This window comes from Lepidochelys olivacea (assembly GCF_965140295.1).
Source record: "Lepidochelys olivacea isolate rLepOli2 genome assembly, chromosome: 2".
Classification (NCBI taxonomy): Eukaryota; Metazoa; Chordata; order Testudines; family Cheloniidae; genus Lepidochelys; species Lepidochelys olivacea.
In genome coordinates this window covers 190,510,365-190,532,632 of record NC_140412.1, presented here as the reverse complement: position 1 = coordinate 190,532,632, position 22,268 = coordinate 190,510,365, and the positions used below count along the sequence as shown (strand labels likewise).

Genomic DNA, 22,268 nt, shown 5'->3' with positions numbered 1-22,268 from the left:
TGGGCTACTTCCTACTCTCCCACTGTAAGGTATCCGTGGCTCGGAGTCATTGTCTGTCTCTTAGGGGTACAGGTGAATGGCAGTCCTGGCAGCTCTTCTCCTGGATCACTCTCTTCCAGGAGCAGGGCGTGGCGCAGCACAGGTTCCGCTCCAGGGATCTGCAGGGGCCTAGAGACATCTGCTCCCTTTGCTGGCTTAGAGTCAACTGAATTAAAGGCTCCACTTTTATACTTCCTGTCCCACCTCTTAGCTTCCAACGGGAGGAACAAGCCCAGCCTGGCTCCACCCACCAAGATCAGAGAGTGGTTCCTACTCCTCTGGCTCAGTGGGAGGCCACTCCACCTCACTACAATGCTGAACAAATGATGTTCTTTATCTTTTTTTTTATCCTTTGGGGTAAGTAGTTGGATCCTTGGATCCTGTGTAAATGTCTGTCTGACTTTTAGCATCTGTCTGCTCACACAGCAGCTAATGCAGAACAAACCAGAAATGTCCAGTGCCATGACTGCAACTTGCTACAAAAGCCACTTTAACTGACACTAAATTAGCTGTGACCAGCTCAGCCCAGGGACTTCTCCCTCCTAGTGCATCAGTGGGAGCAACCAAACCTAAGGAAAGGGTGAGAATGAATGAGTTGCAGCCATAGTCCTGACCACTCCACATTGACCAGCTCAACTGGCTTCGGGTGCATGGGAGCACATACTGCGCCCTCTGAGGGAGGCCTTGTTTTGTACTTCTATGGGGGACCTACTGTACAGACTAAAGGCCAGGTGGGGATGCTAGCTGAGCTAAAGTCTGAAAGAGTCTAAGTTGTTGTAATGTCTTCCTTCTTCCAGCCCACTTGACATGTGTGTTACTGCTGTCATCAGTGTAGAGGAAGGATGGTCATGGCCCTGGACTGGGATTCAGGTAATGTGGGTTCAAATCCTAACTGCTACAGATTTCCTGGGTGACCTTGAGCAAGTCATGTAATCTCTCTGTGCCTCAGTTCTCCAGCTGTAAAAAGGGGGATGATGATACTTCCTTTCTCCCACCCTTTGTCTGTCTTGTCTATCCCAATTGTAAGCTGTTTGGGGTAGGGATAGTCTCTTACTGTGCAAATGTGCCCAGTCTAGTACAGCCGACCCTCATCTTGATCGGGGCCTCAAGGTGCTATGGTAACACAAATATTAATAATATTTGAGACTGTCACTGACCTCCTTGAGGGGGTCTGTCAGGAGAGTAGAGCAGCCGTAAAACTCAGCTGGGGCTCTACAAGAGCCACAGGTGTAGACTAGTCAAAAGAGGCACTTAATCAGCACATCTCCCACTGGCTTAGGCCCAGTCCCTTCGACTCTGGTAGCTGTGTCAGCTGACTCTGGATCCTCAGGTGCCCCTGTTCCAGGCAGACTTACTTCCTCCAGTGTCTTGCTGCCCAGTTCCTGCTGACATATCAAACTCTGACCCTGAAAGTAGCTCACTGAGCCTGTGTCTAAGATGGTGTCTAAGATGATGTATCTCACATGAAAAGAAACAAGAAGGGAGGAGCTATAGCAAGAAAAGCAGCTAAGAAGAGGGTGTCAGGAAATGTAACAATTATATAACTTGCACATTCTTACAGTTTCTTTCTGGAATCAGCATGCAAAATACACCGATTAAGACTCCCTTATGCATTGCTATTTTAGTAAGTGGGTAAAAGCAGAGTGATGGGAGCCTAGCTGAGCATAACTTACACCACATATTTCTTGCACGTTCAGCTGTGAATTTGATTCTCAAACTTTTATCTATATTTAACAATTCCTTGACATTCCTGTTGAAGCTATTTCTTGATTTCCATGGGATATGTGGTCTCCAAATATCTGCTTGTTGAACCTCATCTACACAGCTCTCTGCTAATTGTTTACCCCTCATTTTGTACTGCTACTTATTTCTGTTTTCATTTGCTCATTTCCTAAGACAAGGTCAATGTTCTGTGATTGTAGTTCAGACTTTACAGATTTCTATTCATGCTTTAATTTTATCTTAGACTGAGGCAAGGGAGAGGTGCTGTCAAGGTTCCTCCCCCACTCTGAACTCTAGGGTACAGATGTGGGGACCTGCATGAAAAACCTCCTAAGCTTATCTTTACCAGCTTAGGTCAAAACTTCCCCAAGGTACAAAATATTCCACCCGTTGTCCTTGGATTGGCCGCTACCACCACCAAACTAATACTGGTTACTGGGGAAGAGCTGTTTGGACGCGTCTTTCCCCCCAAAATACTTCCCAAAACCTTGCACCCCACTTCCTGGACAAGGTTTGGTAAAAAGCCTCACCAATTTGCCTAGGTGACTACAGACCCAAACCCTTGGATCTTAAGAACAATGAACAATCCTCCCAACACTTGCACCCCCCCTTTCCTGGGAAATGTTGGATAAAAAGCCTCACCAATTTGCATAGGTGACCACAGACCCAAACCCTTGGATCTGAGAACAATGAAAAAGCATTCAGTTTTCTTACAAGAAGACTTTTAATAAAAATAGAAGTAAATAGAAATAAACAAATCCCCCCTGTAAAATCAGGATGGTAGATATCTTACAGGGTAATTAGATTCAAAAATATAGAGAACCCCTCTAGGCAAAACCTTAAGTTACAAAAAGATACACAGACAGAAATAGTTATTCTATTCAGCACAATTCTTTTCTCAGCCATTTAAAGAAATCATAATCTAACACATACCTAGCTAGATTACTTACTAAAAGTTCTAAGACTCCATTCCTGGTCTATCCCCGGCAGAAAACCAGCATATAGACAGACACACAGACCCTTTGTTTCTCTCCCTCCTCCCAGCTTTTGAAAGTATCTTGTCTCCTCATTGGTCATTTTGGTCAGGTGCCAGTGAGGTTACCTTTAGCTTCTTAACCCTTTACAGGTGAGAGGAGCTTTCCCCTGGCCAGGAGGGATTTCAAAGGGGTTTACCCTTCCCTTTATATTTATGACACGCCCCCCAAATCTCAGCTAGGGTGAAACACTGGCTGGGATTTCTTCCTGGAGCTCTAGGAAAACAGAGTTAATAAGACACATGCATCTCTAAATATACTACCAAGTACATAAAGACTAACAATATTTTCTACATCTCAAGGACGATTTTAACCAGTTGATTCTGGGAAACTTTCACGGGAGAGTGCATCAGCCACTTTGTTAGAAGCTCCTGAGATGTGTCGGATGTCGAAATCAAAATCTTGGAGAGCTAAACTCCACCGAAGAAGTTTTTTGTTAGTTTCTTTGACGGTGTGAAGCTACTTCAGTGCAGCATGGTCGGTTTGCAGGTGGAAACGCCGTCCCCAAACATATGGGCGTAGCTTTTCCAGAGCGTAGACAATGGCGTAACATTCTTTTTCAGTGACTGACCAGTTGCTTTCCCTCTCAGTTTTTTGCTGAGAAACACTACAGGGTGGAATTCTTGATCAGGTCCTTTCTGCATTAAAACTGCTCCCACACCACGCTCGGACGCATCTGTGGTTACTAGGAACGGTTTGTCAAAGTCTGGGGCCCTTAGTACAGGGTCAGACATGAGTGTCGCTTTAAGCTTGTAAAAGGCCTTCTGACACTTTTCGGTCCACTGAACAGCATTTGGCTGTTTCTTTTTGGTTAGGTCTGTCAGTGGGGCAGCGATTTGACTGTAGTGCGGTACAAATCGTCTCTAATAACCGGCCAAGCCTAAGAAGGATTGAACCTGTTTCTTTGACTTTGGGACAGGCCACTTTTGGATAGCATCCACTTTGGCCTGTAGGGGGCTGATAGTTCCTTGACCCACCTGGTGTCCAAGGTAAGTCACTCTGTTTAGGCCTATTTGACGCTTCTTAGCCTTAACAGTTAGTCCTGCCTTCCTTATGCGCTCAAGGACTTTTTGTAGATGTTCCAGGTGGTCTGCCCAGGAATCCGAAAATATGGCCACATCGTCAAGGTAGGCGACTGCATATTCTCCTAATCCCGCTAGGAGACCATCTACAAGTCTTTGGAAAGTGGCGGGTGCATTTCGCAGCCCGAAAGGGAGTACATTAAATTCATACAGCCCGAGATGTGTGGTGAAGGCTGACCTTTCCTTGGCAGATTCATCTAGCGGTACCTGCCAGTACCCCTTGGTTAAGTCCAAGGTAGAGATGAACTGGGCCCGTCCCAGTTTCTCTAATAGTTCATCTGTGCGTGGCATTGGATAGTTGTCTGGGCAAGTTACAGCATTTAGCTTACGGTAGTCCACGCAAAAACGTATTTCCCCATCTGGTTTGGGAACTAGAACCACTGGAGATGCCCATGCACTTTCAGAGGGGCGGATTACACCCATCTGTAACATATCCTGGATCTCCCGTTCTATAGCAGTTTTAGCTTGAGGAGACACCTGGTAAGGTTGGACCCTAATTGGGTGAGCATTACCTGTGTCAATGGAGTGGTATGCCCGTTCAGTCAGTCCTGGGGTGGCTGAGAATGTTGGCGCGTAGCTAGTGCACAGCTCCTGGATCTGCTGTCGCTGCATACACCCAAGGGTCATGGAGAGGTTCACCTCTTCCACACCACCACCACATTTCCCTTCGTAGTAGACACCTTCGGGCCACTCAGCATCGTCTCCTCCCTGGGCTGTAAACTGACAAACCTTTAATTCTCTGGAATAAAAGGGCTTAAGAGAATTAATATGGTACACCTTAGGCTTTCGGTTGGAGGTGGGGAATGCTATGAGATAATTAACAGCTCCCAGGCGCTCCTGGACCACGAATGGCCCTTCCCACGATGCTTCCATTTTATGGGCCTGGAGCGCCTTTAAGACCATGACCTGGTCTCCTACTTTGAAGGAACGCTCTCTGGCATGTTTATCATACCAGGCTTTTTGCTCTTTTTGAGCATCCTGTAAGTTTTCTCTAGCAAGGGCTAAAGAGGTTCAGAGGGTGTTTTGTAGGTTGGTCACGAAGTCCAGAATGTTAGTTCCTGGAGACGGTGTAAATCCCTCCCATTGCTGCTTCACCAACTGCAATGGCCCCTTAACCTCACGGCCATAAACAAGTTCAAATGGGGAAAACCCTAAACTGGGATGTGGTACAGCTCTGTAGGCAAAGAGCAACTGCTGCAACACTAGGTCCCAATCATTGGAGTGCTTGTCATAAATATAAAGGGAAGGGTGAACCCCTTTGAAATCCCTCCTGGCCAGGGGAAAGCTCCTCTCACCTGTAAAGGGTTAAGAAGCTAAAGGTAACCTCGCTGGCACCTGACCAAAATGACCAATGAGGAGACAAGATACTTTCAAAAGCTGGGAGGAGGGAGAGAAACAAAGTGTCTGTGTCTGTCTGTAGTCGTCTTGGCCGGGGACAGAACAGGAATGGAGTCTTAGAACTTTTAGTAAGTAATCTAGCTAGGTATGTGTTAGATTATGATTTCTTTAAATGGCTGAGAAAAGAATTGTGCTGAATAGAATAACTATTTCTGTCTGTGTATCTTTTTTGTAACTTAAGGTTTTGCCTAGAGGGGTTCTCTATGTTTTGAATCTAATTACCCTGTAAGATATCTACCATCCTGATTTTACAGGGGGGATTTCTTTATTTCTATTTACTTCTATTTTTTATTAAAAGTCTTCTTGTAAAACACTGAATGCTTTTTCATTGTTCTCAGATCCAAGGGTTTGGGTCTGTGGTCACCTATGCAAATTGGTGAGGCTTTTTATCCAACATTTCCCAGGAAAAGGGGGGTGCAAGGTTGGGAGGATTGTTCATTGTTCTTAAGATCCAAGGGTCTGGGTCTGTAGTCACCTAGGCAAATTGGTGAGGCTTTTTACCAAACCTTGTCCAGGAAGTGGGGTGCAAGGTTTTGGGAAGTATTTTGGGGGGAAGGACGCGTCCAAACAGCTCTTCCCCAGTAACCAGTATTAGTTTGGTGGTGGTAGCGGCCAGTCCAAGGATAACGGGGGTAATATTTTGTACCTTGGGGAAGTTTTGACCTAAGCTGGTAAAGATAAGCTTAGGAGGTTTTTCATGCAGGTCCCCACATCTGTACCCTAGAGTTCAGAGTGGGGGAGGAACCGTGACATGGTGGCAGCGGTGGGATTAACCTGAAATCATTTTGAGATCCAGTTGAGATTTTTTGAATTAGAAATACAGATTTTAAAAAGGAATTTTTAGGAAGTCCAGAAAGCAGCTTTGAAACTGAAAGCAGCTTGGTTTCTCTCTGCTTTGTGGCCAGGCAGAGACAAAAGGGGATTATCTTGTGAATTGCAGGTTTTCTTTGCCTGGAGGCAGGGTACTTAACTCCTGCAGGGAAATTCACAGTCTTCCAACCCAGAGGTTTTTTTTTTCTTTTCTTCCTAAAAGTAAATAGGGGGTGTGTGCTCTACCCATTTGCCTGGAGACAAAAGTGGCAGGGTTTTTTTTAGGATTTTGATTTTTTTTTGTTTTACAAGGAGCACAGGTTTGAAAAGAAATTTTTTTTTCTTTGGGCTGGGTAAGCAGGTTTCCAAGTAGTTGGAGGTTTTTTGCTTTAATTTGGGCCCAGAGCAGAGACAAGGGAATTGTCTTTTTCTGTAGGCTGACAATCACTATCAGAGAATAGCTATTCTATTCCAGCCCAGCAAAATTTTACAGCCAAGTTTTGTTTGTTTATTTCTAAACCTCGGGTGTAAAGTTAGTTAAAAACAGAGAGGTTAGAATGGCCAAATCCTCGGCTCGACTACAGCTGGAATTAGCCAAATTTCAGGCTGAGGAAAAACAAAGGGAACATGAAAGACAGATAGAACTCATGCGGCTGGAGAAGGAGGTACAGGAGGCTGCCCACAAGAGGGAAATGGAGGCAAGGAAGCATGTGGAGGAGATGGAGAGGATAAAGGCCCAGCAGAATATACCAACAAACCCTAGCAATCCTTCTCCAGGTACCACTTCCCATCCCAGAAAGTTCCCCACCTACAAGGCAGGTGATGATACTGAGGCCTTCTTAGAAAACTTCGAAAGGGCCTGCCTTGGGTACAACATCTCTACTGACCAATACATGGTAGAGCTGAGGCCGCAGCTCAGTGGACCCTTAGCTGAGGTGGCAGCTGAAATGCCTAAAGAACATATGAACAAGTATGAACTGTTTAAATCCAAGGCGAGAGTCAGAATGGGGATAACACCCGAGCAGTCTCGTCGGAGGTTCCGAGCCCTAAGGTGGAAACCAGACATGTCATTTACCCGACATGCCTACCACATTGTGAAACATTGGGATGCCTGGATATCAGGAGCAAGTGTTGAATCTCCAGTAAATTTGCCCTTCCTAATGCAAATGGAACAATTCTTAGAGGGTGTTCCTGAGGAAATAGAAAGATACATCCTAGATGGGAAACCCAAAACTGTAATCGAGGCAGGAGAGATTGGAGCCAGATGGGTGGAGGTGGCAGAGAAGAAGAAAACTGGTCGCAGTTGGAGCGGAGACCAGAAGGGACCACCCCAGACCACACCCTAGCTCATTTACGAATTTACGTATCATGGCCCCCAAAGTTCCATTAAACTTCTCCACCATGCCATTTGTTTGATGGTGGTAAGGAGTGGCAACCAAGTGATCTACCCCATGAGCTTCCCAAAGGTTTTCCATAGTTCCTGCCAGGAAATTAGTCCCTGCATCTGTGAGGATGTCGGAGGGCCTATCTACCCTGGCAAAAATGTCTGCTAGTGCCTGGCACACACTTTTAGCCCTGGTGTTGCTTAGAGCTACTGCTTCTGGCCATCGGGTGGCAAAATCCATGAAAGTCAGTATGTACTGCTTTCCTCTGGGTGTCTTTTTCGGAAAAGGACCCAGAATATCCACAGCTACTCGCTGAAATGGAACTTCAATGATGGGGAGTGGCTGGAGAGGGGCTTTGACCTGGTCTTGGGGTTTTCCCACTCTTTGGCACACCTCACAAGACTGGACATAGGTAGAAACATCCTTGCCCATTCTCTCCCAGTGGAATGACCCCCCCAAACGGTCTTTGGTCCTGTTCACCCCAGCATGGCCACTAGGGTGATCGTGGGCTAAGCTCAAGAGCTTGGCCCGGTATTTAGTTGGAACTACCAACTGTCTCTGAGGATGCCAGTCTTCCCGGTGTCCACCAGAAAGAGTTTCCTTGTATAAAAGTCCTCTTTCTACAACAAACCTGGATCGATTAGAAGAGCTGAGAGGCGGTGGGTTGCTCCGTGCCGCCGTCCAAGCTCTCTGGAGGCTTTCATCTGCTTCCTGTTCGGTCTGGAACTGTTCCCTTGATGCTGGAGACATCAGTTCCTCATTGGATTGTGGACCTAGGCTTGGTCCCTCTGGAAGCGATATAGGGGATGGAGCTGTTTCTGTTGACTGTGAACCGCTCTCCGCTGGTGTACTATGTTGGGATTCAGGCTCCGGCTGAGCCTCTTGTGTAGGGTTATCGGCTGCTGCCAGTTCAGGTTCGGTGGGGCCCTCTGGTGTTGAGGTTGCAAGTACTGGATTCAGTGCTGACACAGGGTCTGGTGTTGGTTGTTCGGCTGGTTCCGGTTCTGGGACTGGTTCCGTCTGGGTCTCTGGGACTGGATCCACTACTGCTGTTGCAGACATTGGCCTGGGGTCCGGGTCCATCACCTCTGACTGGGTCCTGATAGAAGTTTCTGGAACAGAGCTAGGCCTCACGGCTTGTTTAGCCTGGCTGCGGGTGACCGTTCCCACCCTCTTGGCCTGCTTCACATGATTGGCCAAGTCTTCCCCTAACAGCATAGGGATGGGATAATCATCATAGACTGCAAAAGTCCACATTCCTGACCAGCCCTTGTACTGGACAGGCAACTTGGCTGTAGGCAAATTGAAAGAGTTGGACTTGAAGGGTTGAATCGTCACTTGGATCTCTGGGTTGATTAAATTGGGGTCCACTAAGGAAGCATGGATAGCTGACACTTGTGCTCCGGTGTCCCTCCATGCGGTGACCTTCTTCCCGCCCACACTCACCGTTTCCCTCCGCTCCAAGGGTATCTGGGAGGTATCTGGGCCTGTGGACCTCTGGTGTGATTCCGGTGCAATGAACTGTAATCTGTTGGGGTTCTTGGGGCAGTTGGCCTTTACATGCCCTAGCTCGTTACATTTAAAACATCGTCCAGCTGACGGGTCACTGGGGCGAGGAGGGTTGCTGGAGAACGGGGTGGTGGGATGATAAGGGGTCTGGAGGGTTCTTTGGGAGGTAGGTGGGGCTTTGGGCGGCCCCCGGTAATAGGGGGGGGTAATAGGGGGTAATTGGGTGGTCCCTTCTGGTCTCCGCTCCAACTGCGACCAGTTTTCTTCTTCTCTGCCACCTTCACCCATCTGGCTCCAATCGCTCCTGCCTCGATTACAGTTTTGGGTTTCCCATCTAGGATGTATCTTTCTATTTCCTCAGGAACACCCTCTAAGAATTGTTCCATTTGCATTAGGAAGGGCAAATTTACTGGAGATTCAACACTTGCTCCTGATATCCAGGCATCCCAATGTTTCACAATGTGGTAGGCATGTCGGGTAAATGACATGTCTGGTTTCCACCTTAGGGCTCGGAACCTCCGACGAGACTGCTCGGGTGTTATCCCCATTCTGACTCTCGCCTTGGATTTAAACAGTTCATACTTGTTCATGTGTTCTTTAGGCATTTCAGCTGCCACCTCAGCTAAGGGTCCACTGAGCTGCGGCCTCAGCTCTACCATGTATTGGTCAGTAGAGATGTTGTACCCAAGGCAGGCCCTTTCGAAGTTTTCTAAGAAGGCCTCAGTATCATCACCTGCCTTGTAGGTGGGGAACTTTCTGGGATGGGAAGTGGTATCTGGAGAAGGATTGCTAGGGTTTGTTGGTATATTCTGCTGGGCCTTTATCCTCTCCACCTCCTCCACATGCTTCCTCTCTTTTTCCTTCTCCTCCTCCACATGCTTCCTTGCCTCCATTTCCCTCTTGTGGGCAGCCTCCTGTACCTCCTTCTCCAGCCACATGAGTTCTATCTGTCTTTCATGTTCCCTTTGTTTTTCCTCAGCCTGAAATTTGGCTAATTCCAGCTGTAGTCGAGCTGCGGATTTTGTCATTCTAACCTCTCTGTTTTTAACTAACTTTACACCCGAGGTTTAGAAATAAACAAACAAAACTTGGCTGTAAAATTTTGCTGGGCTGGAATAGAATAGCTATTCTCTGATAGTGATTGTCAGCCTACAGAAAAAGACAATTCCCTTGTCTCTGCTCTGGGCCCAAATTAAAGCAAAAAAACCTCCAACTACTTGGAAACCTGCTTACCCAGCCCAAAGAAAAAGCAAATGGGTAGAACACACACCGCCTATTTACTTTTAGGAAGAAAAGAAAAAAAAAAAACTCTGGGTTGGAAGACTGTGAATTTCCCTGCAGGAGTTAAGTACCCTGCCTCCAGGCAAAGAAAACCTGCAATTCACAAAGATAATCCCCTTTTGTCTCTGCTTGGCCACAAAGCAGAGAAAAAAAACAAGCTGCTTTCAGTTTCAGATGCTTTCTGGACTTCCTTTCCAAAGGAAAAAAAAAATTTCCTTTTTAAAATCTGTATTTCTAGTTCAAAAAATCTCAACTGGATCTCAAAATGATTTCAGGTTAATCCCACCACTATGCCACCATGTCAAGGTTCCTCCCCCACTCTGAACTCTAGGGTACAGATGTGGGGACCTGCATGAAAAACCTCCTAAGCTTATCTTTACCAGCTTAGGTCAAAACTTCCCCAAGGTACAAAATATTCCACCCGTTGTCCTTGGATTGGCCGCTACCACCACCAAACTAATACTGGTTACTGGGGAAGAGCTGTTTGGACGCGTCTTTCCCCCCAAAATACTTCCCAAAACCTTGCACCCCACTTCCTGGACAAGGTTTGGTAAAAAGCCTCACCAATTTGCCTAGGTGACTACAGACCCAAACCCTTGGATCTTAAGAACAATGAACAATCCTCCCAACACTTGCACCCCCCCTTTCCTGGGAAATGTTGGATAAAAAGTTTCAGAGTAACAGCCGTGTTAGTCTGTATTCGCAAAAAGAAAAGGAGTACTTGTGGCACCTTAGAGACTAACCAATTTATTTGAGCATGAGCTTTCGTGAGCTACAGCTCACTTCATTGGATGCATACCGTGGAAACTGCAGCAGACTTTATATATACACAGAGAATATGAAACAATACCTCCTCCCACCCCACTGTCCTGCTGGTAATAGCTTATCTAAAGTGATCATCAGGTGGGCCATTTCCAGCACAAATCCAGGTTTTCTCACCCTCCACCCCCCCACACAAATTCACTCTCCTGCTGGTGATAGCCCATCCAAAGTGACAACTCTTTACACAATGTGCATGATAATCAAGTTGGGCTATTTCCTGCACAAATCCAGGTTTTCTCACATCCCCCCAACCCCCATACACACACAAACTCACTCTCCTGCTGGTAATAGCTCATCCAAACTGACCACTCTCCAAGTTTAAATCCAAGTTAAACCAGAACATCTGGGGGGGGGGGTAGGAAAAAACAAGAGGAAACAGGTTACCTTGCATAATGACTTAGCCACTCCCAGTCTCTATTTAAGCCTAAATTAATAGTATCCAATTTGCAAATTTGCACATCCGATGAAGTGAGCTGTAGCTCACGAAAGCTCATGCTCAAATAAATTGGTTAGTCTCTAAGGTGCCACAAGTACTCCTTTTCTTTTTGTTGGATAAAAAGCCTCACCAATTTGCATAGGTGACCACAGACCCAAACCCTTGGATCTGAGAACAATGAAAAAGCATTCAGTTTTCTTACAAGAAGACTTTTAATAAAAATAGAAGTAAATAGAAATAAACAAATCCCCCCTGTAAAATCAGGATGGTAGATATCTTACAGGGTAATTAGATTCAAAAATATAGAGAACCCCTCTAGGCAAAACCTTAAGTTACAAAAAGATACACAGACAGAAATAGTTATTCTATTCAGCACAATTCTTTTCTCAGCCATTTAAAGAAATCATAATCTAACACATACCTAGCTAGATTACTTACTAAAAGTTCTAAGACTCCATTCCTGGTCTATCCCCAGCAGAAAACCAGCATATAGACAGACACACAGACCCTTTGTTTCTCTCCCTCCTCCCAGCTTTTGAAAGTATCTTGTCTCCTCATTGGTCATTTTGGTCAGGTGCCAGTGAGGTTACCTTTAGCTTCTTAACCCTTTACAGGTGAGAGGAGCTTTCCCCTGGCCAGGAGGGATTTCAAAGGGGTTTACCCTTCCCTTTATATTTATGACAGGTGCTAACTCATTCCCCTGTGGAGTCATGGTTGCTGTGCCTATGGCTTCCTGGTTCGAAAGGGAAAATTGCTGATGGAAATAGATTCTTACTGCTGCTCCTGCTGCTGGCGAGTGGGTAGGGCCAAGATGAGATGCAAAGATGACTTTTTCTCTCCTTATAGAGCCTTCTCGGCTGCTCCCACTGTCTCTCAGCAAAGTGTTTTTGAGTATGACTACCCCTGACCCATAGTTTCCCCTTCCCACTCTGTTCCCATCAGACAATCCTATTTCTATAAGGAACTACTGATTGCTCTTAAATGATAACGTCAGGACCAGCATCCATTATTCAGATTTGAGGTCACATGTAAAACAATCAAAATCTTTATCTACACCAATAGTTTATTGAAATCATAAAATACGACAAGTAGGGAAAGGAGAAAATTTGAGTAATAGTTAATAACCAACTGAAAAAGCACCATTCCCTTAGTCTAACCATTTATCCTTGTTTCAGTGCAAGCTGTGTTACCACAAGATGAGTTAGCCTTCAAAGAGAGATTCCATATACCTACTTATCAAGAAGGAAAGGATTTTTTCACCTGAACCGCTTGGACAGAATGGCACAATCAGTTCAATCCATTCACATTAGCTCTGTTGATTTGTGTCTTAAACCCTAGCAGTTCTATCCTGTGTCCACACTGGCATTATTTGGAACAGTATCCGTTGCAATACCCTCTGGGTACCTACCCCACAGTTCCCAGCACAGATCCCAGAGGCAAGTAAATAATCGTCTCTATGGTATATAACCTATATTTGCATCTGTTCACATTTTCGGTTTGTTCCATTGCTTTTCTTCAAATGTGTGGCACAAGGAGCTGCATACACATTGTGAGACGCGATGTCCACTCACTGTCAGGGGGCATGGCAGAGAACATTGAGTCACCCAACTAGCCACATATTTGAGCCTCTCCCTGGACAGCTCTAGGCTTGGTATACACCATATATGGTGGAAACCATCACTTCCTATTATTTTCACACATTTATTCTATACTTATTTTCATTTTCATTTTATTATTCTCATTTCCTCTGTTTTGTTCTTAAAGCTTAGTAACTGAGCTAACTGTTTCTTTCTCTCTTGTGTTCTTTTCTAGGAGACAGAGTGGAGACTAGTCTCAGCCCAGATCCAGGGGTGCCTCCTTGTAAGCCAACCATTCTACCCATACTACTCTCCCACCGGATTCAATGGAGCCCCATAAAAAGGGCTGTATCAGTCATAAGATGGAGATGAGGAGTGGCTGCTGGAGCACTATGGGGAAGTAAGTAGATATACCTGGGGGCAGGGAGGAGATCTTTGTTGTTGTTCTGTTCTTCCTCACTGAAGATCCTATTCTTATTTTCTCTTTATTAGCACTCTAAAGTGTGGCAGATGCTCCTCAGAAGGGGGCCCAGGTACCTGTGGAACTCATAAGAACATAAGAACAGCCACACTGGGTCAGACCAAAAGTCCATAGATAGATAGATACTAAGGTCAGAAGGGACCATTATGATCATCTAGTCCGACCTCCTGCACAACGCAGGCCACAGAATCTCACCCACCCACTCCTGCGAAAAACCTCTCACTTCCATCTAGCCCAGTATCCTATCTTCTGACAGCAGCCAAGGCCAGGTGCCCCAGAGGGAATGAAAAGGACAGGTAATCATCAAGTGATCCATCCCCTGTTGCCCATTCTTAGCTTCTGGCAAACAGAGACGAGGGACACCATCCCTGCCCATCCTGGCTAATAGCCATTGATGGTCCTATCCTCCATTAACTTATCTAATTCTTTTTTGAACCCTGTTATAGTCTTGACCTTCACAACATCCTCTGGCAAGGAGTTCCACAGGTTAACTGTGCATTGTGTGAAAAAATACTTCCTTTCATTTGTTTTAAACCTATTAATTTCATTTGGTGAGCCCTAGATCTTAAGTTATGAGAAGGAGTAAATAACACTTCCTTATTTACTTTCTCCACACCAGTCTATGATTTTATAGACCTCTATCATATCCCCCCTTAGTCATCTCTTTTCCAAGCTGAAAAATCCCAGTTTTACTAATCTCTCCTCATACGGAAGCCGTTACATGCCTAACCATTTTGGTTGCCCTTTTCTGAACCTTTTCCAATTCCAATATATCTTTTTTGAGATGGGGTGACCACATCTGCCCACAGCCAATTTAGACCCCATCATTGTATATATATAATTGGGATTATGTTTTCCAATGTGCATTACTTTGCATTTATCAACATTGAATTTCATCTGCCATTTTGTTGCCCAGTCACGCAGTTTTGAGAGATCCTTTTGTAGCTCTTCGCAGTCTGCCTGGGACTTAACTATCTTGAGCAATTTTGTATCATCTGTAAATGTTGCCACCTCACTGTTTGCCTCTTTTTCCAGATCATTTATGAATATATTGACTAGGACTGGGCCCAGTACAGACCACTGGGGGACACCACTGTTTACCTCTCTCCATTCTGAAAACTGACCATTTATTCCTACCCTTTGTTTTCTATCTTTTAACCAGTTACCAAACCACGAGAGAACCTTCCCTCTTATTCCATGACAGCTTACTTTGCAAATACTGGTTCCACAAACGTTCCAGAACCCTTAACAGCAAAGTCTAAGACAATTATGTAAACAAAAAATAGTTGAATGACCAACATTAAATGGGGCCTCTTTTCCAAATAAAAGAGAAATAAGTTATATATAGCACCATTCCGGCTCTAGATATCCCCAAACACTTTCCAAACCAAAGCCTGCACACTTTTATTCATGACAGTATCCCTTATTCATGCATTAAATCTCATTAATTTCAATGGGATTACTCACAGGTATAATGGTGTGTTTGATCAGGCATCATGATAGAACAGCAGATGAGTCAAATCTGGATCTTAGTTATACCAGTGTAAATTCAGAATAACTTTGTTGAAGTCAGGGGAGTGAGTATGGTCCAGTGTATAGAGCACTTTCTTGGGAGTCCAGGAGACCTGCATTCCATTCACTGACCTGCTGTGTATCCTGGGGAAAGTCACTTCATTTCTCTGTGCCTCGGTTTCCCCTTTTGTATCTGAGCTCTATGGCTGAAACATGCTATACAAGAATTATTATTATTATTATTATTATTAGAATTTGTAACTGTAAACTCTTCAGAGTAATGATGATGCCTCCTATTGTGTTTGTACAGCACCTCACATCTTTCAAGAGCTACTGATGTGTAAATAAAAATGACATAAAAGAACTACACAGAAGAACAGTAAAGTTGCAAACTCCAGCACTCAAAAGTGAGGAAAGGCCAGAATTAAGGTTGCCTGTGACATCCTTAATTCTTACACACACTATTTTTTCCACAGGATCCTTGCCACATTCAGTGAATGCATTCAATATTCTCTGTATCTCTTTCATACAATGTGTGGCCCCAGGCCTTATTGAATGCATACCAACCAAACGCTGCACTGAAGACAGAATTATGAATTTCCTCCTAGGTGTTTCTGTAGGGATTCACAAATATACATGAAGTTATATTCACAACTCTTGTGAGATGAGGCGCTATTATGATTCCCATCTTACAGCTGGAGAACTAAGGCACAGAGAGATTAAGGCCAAAACTGTCAAAAGTTTCCATTAACTTTGCATGCCCAGTTTGAGATAAATCGGACCTAATTTTTCAGAGTACTTGGCATTTTTACAGTACTTTGTATGCTCAAAGCACAGTTCCCATTGACTTTTGTTGGAGTTGTGAGTATTCAGCACTTCTGCAAATCTGGTGCTGTGTTTCACTTTCTGGGCACCTAGAAAATGAGGAACACTCAACTAGTGGCCACGTTTGTACATTTTGGGAAGTGAATTAAGATTGGATGGGCAACCTTAATTCTCGCATTTCCTGACTTTTCAATCTTACTGTTCTTTTAATGTAGGGTTGTTGCATCATTTTGCTTTGCAATGTAATTTCCTAATTCAAAAAAAACCCAAAACCCGCAAACAAAACAGAAATTCCATCATGTGGAACAATACTGATCCCACCTTGGGTCATCAGCATGGTTCGGACCTTAGATCCACAGCATGGACCTCTACCATTTGAGTTCACAGAGTAAAGGGTAGCAGTAGTAGGCTGGTATCCTAGGTGGACCAGACCTTAGAACAGTGGTTCTCAAAATTTTGTATTGGTGACCCCTTTCAGACAGCAAGCCTCTGAGTGTGACCCCCCCCCTTATAAATTAAAAACACTTTTTTAATATATTTAGCACTACTATAAATGGTGGAGACAAAGCAGGGTTTGGGGTGGAGGCTGACAGCTCGCAACCCCCCATGTAATAACCTTGTGACCCCCTGAGGGGTCCCGACCCCCAGTTTGAGAACCACTGCCTTAGAAGGAGATGAGACACACACTTTGCTGGCAGGTTTCACAGCTATTTGCTGACAGCAGAGGAATGGTGAGACTCAAGCCTCTTGGGTTCAGTTCTAGATTTTGGAGGGCAGTGGTTATAAATCCTTCTGCCCCTGTGCCCTCAGTCTGTCTCCAGCTGCCTTCTAGTCCTATTCCCTCCCCCCACTTCTGCCTCCCTTCCCTTCTGCTCCTGTTGGCTCCTGCACCTATCCAATCCCCAACTCCATGCCCTTGGCTCCTGTCCCACTCCTCCTCTGTTCCTAACCAATCACCTTCTCCCAGATCCTGCCCCCCACTCTCTGTGTATTTTTCAAACCCACACCCCCACGCTTCTGAAACCCGCACCCCGTCTACTCCTATCCAGTCCTAGCACCACTCCAGCTCCTATTTCCCTCCCACTCTGTACTTATATTACACCCCCATTCCTGGCTTTTGTCCCCCTCCCCCATCCACGTCCCCCATCCCTTTGCCCTCCTCTGCTTCTATACCTCCCCTCTGCTGCCCCCCACCCTCTGTCTGAAATGAATGGGACTACTCACAGAATAAAGCACTTCACAACTACAAGTGGGAAAATCCCCTAATGAATTAAGCTTCACAATACTCATGTTTAAGTAAGTAAAGATTATCTCCATTTTACAGATGAGTAAACTGAGACACAGAGTCATTAAGTGAGTTGCTCAAGGTTAGGCAATCAGACTGTGGCAGAGTCAGAAACAGAATCCACATCTCCTGACACCAGTCCTGTATTTTATCCATCAGACCAGCTGATTCATAACCTTTATTCTCCCCAGATACTCTTACACCCAACCCTAACAGTAACTCTGACAAAAGAAAACATCAAGATCTGTGTAGAGCTGCTGGGTGGGTAGAGGGAGGTGAGAAGCTTATTTGCATCAATTCCTTGCTCTGAGCTATGGTTGTGTGGGAAATGGTTTTCCTGTCCTGTGAAAATTTTCAAGATTTCAAAAAAATGGTCCCATCCCAAATTGGAATGAAAAGTTAAAAATCTCAAAAACTTTCATGAACCAAAAATTCAAAATAAATTTAGTTTGGGTCAGTTGAAATACTTCATTTTCATCCTTTTGAAACATTTAGCTTTGATTTTGATCATTTTTAATTTTTTTTACTATAGTTAACTAAATTTCTAAAAAAAGTTGTTTTGAACCACAAACTGGAATTTTTCATCTACAAAATGTTGAAATATTTTGTTTCGACAAATTTGAAACTTTTTTCATTTTTTTTAAGTCAAGAAATTAATCAAAACTGCCCCTTTTCTGCCAAAAGGGTTTGTTCTGAGGAATCTTCATTTTCCAATGAAAAAATGTTCAGTTAAAAAATTCCCAGTCAGCTCTGCCCTGAGCATCTTCATAGCTCCCAAGCACATAACAAGAGTGGATACCTTCCACCCCTCATATGCACCATACAGGACCAGTGACACCATCTGGACCAGTTTATACAGTCTTCTCGGGCAAATGATCCTGATCTAGCCATTATATATCTTTGAAAAGTAGGAGACTGCATAAATTGTTCACTCTGGAGATGAAAATTAGCTCTTTATTTATTACTTTTTAACATCAAAAGACAAGAAACTCTTTAACCACAGCTGTTGAGACAAGTAGGCACAAAAAGCTGCTATGTCACCCACTTTGCTTATTGCAACCACTTTTCCTAACACTTGATCAGAACAGCATTTTATTGCTTCTTTCTGCGCTTTTCAGCAGTACAGGAATATTTCCTATGAGGGCAACTCATCCACTTCAAAGTTGTAAATAGGCAAGCCCAAATCTCTCAGAAGATCAATGAGAGTCAATGAGAAATCAGGTTTCAGAATAGCAGCCGTGTTACTCTGTATTCATAAAAAGAACAGGAGGACTTGTGGCACCTTAGAGACTAACACATTTATTTGAGCATAAGCTTTCGTGAGCTACAGCTCACTTCATCGGGTGCATTCAGTGGAAAATACAGTGTGGAGATTTATATACATAGAGAACATGAAACAATGGGTGTTACCATACACACTGTATCAGCAAATGTCTAGTGACAGAGAGAGGGAGGCTCTGCAAACGATGCAAGCACCAAGTCAGCAGGGACATTCAGTGCGATCTTGAGAGAGAGACTTGTAGGGCTGAATTTTCAATAAGACATTCCTGAAACACACACCACAACCAAAACTAACATTTTGTGTGTGCATCTAATTAATTGCCTGCACATGTGCCCATAACACATTATTAAATTATTACCTCTTAAGATTTATGATTGTGGTGTGGCAGGGTGGCTAAAAGAGTCCTCTCAGGGATTTCATTTAACATTCTTGTTCTAATCAGGCATCTAGAGTGGACAACAATATGAAGAAATACTGGTTTAAAACTGTTTCAGCCCCAAAAGAGAGGGGGGGGGGGAAACACCAGAAAGTCACATTGCACCACCTACTGGTACAATTATAGGTTAAAAAGTAGATTTACTCAAGATGGGTGAAACTCATGGGTATTGGTTCCCAAGGGTTTCTACAAGGCTTTCTGATGCATTCAGTTTTCAGGGGGTTGTCTAAAACCTGAAATTTATTTCAAATCTTGTCCAATCATCAAGAGACTCAGGCTCCTCCTCACCCTTTTCCTGTCAATTCTTTTCTTCGGTGGAGGCAGAGAGTGGTGTAGGGGCATTCTCTTTCCTTTTATTTTAGCATCTTTAGGGAAAGCTGATTCATTCATCCCTCAACCTTACCAAAAAAGAAAGAGCCAGATTTTTTAAAGTATTTAAGCTCCTAGTGGGATTTTCAAAAACATCTAGGTGCCTATTATCCATTTAAATCAATGAGTTTTAGGCTCCTAAATGCCTTTGAACATCCCCTTAGGTGCCTAAATCCCTTCAAAAATCTGTCCCTAAAGAACTTGGTAATTCCTAGAGGAAAGGATTGAACAGCGTATCTGATGGCATAAATGGATGCCCTTGGGCAACAGCTTACTCTGCAATTCATCTTGCTGTATGCTCTTCTGCAACCCAACCTCCACCCCCTATATTTAGCCTAAGTTTGGTTACAGAAGATGAAGATTTGAGAAATAACTTTGTGATGGAAGAGTAGTCATAAAAAAACAAAACAAAGCCAATTTTGGGCATCACTTGACTGTGCTTCCTGTGGGCACAGCACTTCTTAGTGCACCAAAACGGCTACATACAGGAAGGAGAGTATAGCATGCATGTTTCACCATGCATGTTGGATCTCACCAAAACCTGCAGAAAGTCTCTTCACAGGCAGTACATGAGAGGAGCCACGATGGAGCATGATCAGGCAGGGCATAGGGAACAACATAAAAAAATAAGAATATAAGAATGGCCACAATGGCCCATCTTGCCTGGTATCCTGTTTTCTGACAGTGTCCAATGCCAGATGCTTCAGAGGGAATGAACAGAACAGGCAATCATTGAGTGATCTATCCACTGTTATCCATTCCCAACTTCTGGCAGTCTGAGGCTCGGGACAATTCCTCAGATTTGTCACCTAAAAAGAATGGCTGAGGTGTAGGAATCTCCCAATGGAAAGAACTCATTTAGCTTCTCCAGGATGGCCTTATCTTCCTTGAGTGCTTCTTTAGCACCTCAATCGTCCAGTGGCCCCACTGACTGGCAGCCTTCCTGCTTCTGATGTACTTAAAGATGTTTTGCTGTTAGTTTTTGAGTTGTTTGTTAGTTGCTCTTCAAATTCGTTTTTTGGCCTACCTAATTATACTTTTACCCTGGACTTGCCAGAGTTTATGCTCCTTTCTATTTTCCTCAGTAGGATTTTACTTCCAGTTTTTCAAGGATGCCTTTTTGCCTCTTAACTGCTTCTTTTACTTTGTTGTTTAGCCATGGTGGCACCTTTTTTGGTCCTCTTAATATGTTTTTTAATTTGAGTTATACATTTAATTTGAACCCCTATTATAGTGTTTTTAAAAAGCTTGTGGGCATTTCACTTTTGTGAGTGTACCTTTAAATTTCCATTTAACTACCTTCCTCATTTTTGTGTAGTCCCTTCTGAAGTTAAATGCTACAGTGGTTGGCTTCTTTGGTATTTTCCCCCTCATAAGGATGTTAAATTTAATTATATTATGGTCAATATTACCAAGCAGTTCAGCTGTATACACCTCTTGGACCAGATCTTGTGCTCTATTTAGGACTAATTCAACAGTTGCTTCACCCCTTGCGGGTTCCAGGACTAGCTGCTCAAGAAGCAGTCATTTATGGTGTCTAGAAACTTTCTCTTTGCATCCTGTCCTGAGGTGACATATATCCAGTCAATGTGAGGATAACTGAAATCCCCACTTATTGTTGAGTTTTCTATTGTTATAGCCTCTCTGTTCTTTTGGATCCTTTCACAAACACTAATCACATCCTGGTCAGGTGGTTGTTAGTATATTCCTACTGCTATATTCTTATTATTCAAGCATGGAATTTCTATCCATAGAGATCCTATGGTATAGATTGATTCATTTAACATATTTACTAGATTTGACTCTATGCTTTCTTTCACATATAGCGTCACTCCCGAATCAGCATGACCTACTCTGTCATTCCTATATATTTTGTATCCATTGATTGTCATTGTTCTAACAAGTTTCTGTGATGACTATTATATCGATATCCTCATTTAATACCAGGCACTCAAGTTTACCCATCTTAGTTTTTAGATTTCTAGCATTTGTATACTGTTGCGGTCCAAATACAAGCCAGAACAAGCTTTAAGCAAGCAAGCAGGCTCGTCTGCCAACAGGCTGGTCTGCTGTCAGCTTTCCACCCTCTCTTTTATTCTTTCTCTCCCCCCACACATTACATACTCCAACAGATAAAAGGAATACACTGGCTTTGTTTAATATTCTTATTTACCAATATCTATCTACCGCATTCCTTGCTCTCGGGCCTTGAGCCCAGTCCTGGGAGGCTTCCCACAGTTCATGTCATCTGGGCGAGATTCCAAGGTTCATGCCCTTGAGAGGAGCCGTGTGTGCACTGCTCCTACACAACACTCCGGGTGTGCCCTGAATGTTGCCAAGTGCATGAACCCTGCATGAATGCTACAGTATACAAGCACTTACAAAAATTGTCACTTTTCAGCTGTCTGCCATTATGTCATGTAATTGAATGGGACTCTTTTTTCATTTGACTGTTTCTCTTCAGCTCCTACCTGTGTTTCACCAAATTCTATCCTCTCCTCCTTACTAGGATTTAGAGAATCCCCATTAATCAATCCTCCCCTAAAAGATGTCTCTGTCAAAACTGTGCGCTCCTCCGCACCTGTCAGCTTTCCTGCAGCTCTTAGTTTAAAAACTCATCTACAACCTCTTAATTGTACAAGCCAGCAATCTGGTTCCATCCCTAGCTGCAATGAGTATATTCAGTGATGAGCTGCCCAAATCTTAACAACCGGTTCCCTCCTCACCCCATAAGGAGGTCGTGGCCTGCGCCCGCCCTGCCCCCCAGGACCCCTTTCCCATCCAACCCCCCACATTCCTTGATGGCCCCCCCCCGGACCTCTGCCCCATCCACCCCCCTCCTCTGTCCCCTGACTGTCCCTGGAACCGGGCAGGGGGTCTCGTGGGCCACTGTAATCGGTGCCCACCGTGCCCTGCCCCTAAGAGCCAGAGGGACCTGCTGGGGGGAGGTGGGGGGTCCCGGTGGTGCTTACCTGGGGCGGCT

General features: G+C 44.3%; 1 protein-coding gene across 2 annotated transcripts in view; it reads left to right on the top strand.

Annotated features, from left to right (window-relative positions):
- The window catches only part of LOC311515317 (uncharacterized protein), a 53,986-nt gene that overhangs the window by 10,647 nt on the left and 21,071 nt on the right, over positions 1 to 22,268 (top strand). The window contains exons 2-4 of one of the 2 annotated variants that reach the window (XM_084618309.1): positions 837 to 909; positions 12,857 to 12,954; positions 13,331 to 13,495. The gene's annotated coding sequence lies outside the window, so the exon portion shown is untranslated. Of the gene's footprint in view, positions 1 to 836; positions 910 to 12,816; positions 12,955 to 13,330; positions 13,496 to 22,268 lie in introns of those variants that run through there. The other variant, XR_014710101.1, reaches the window with a different exon arrangement.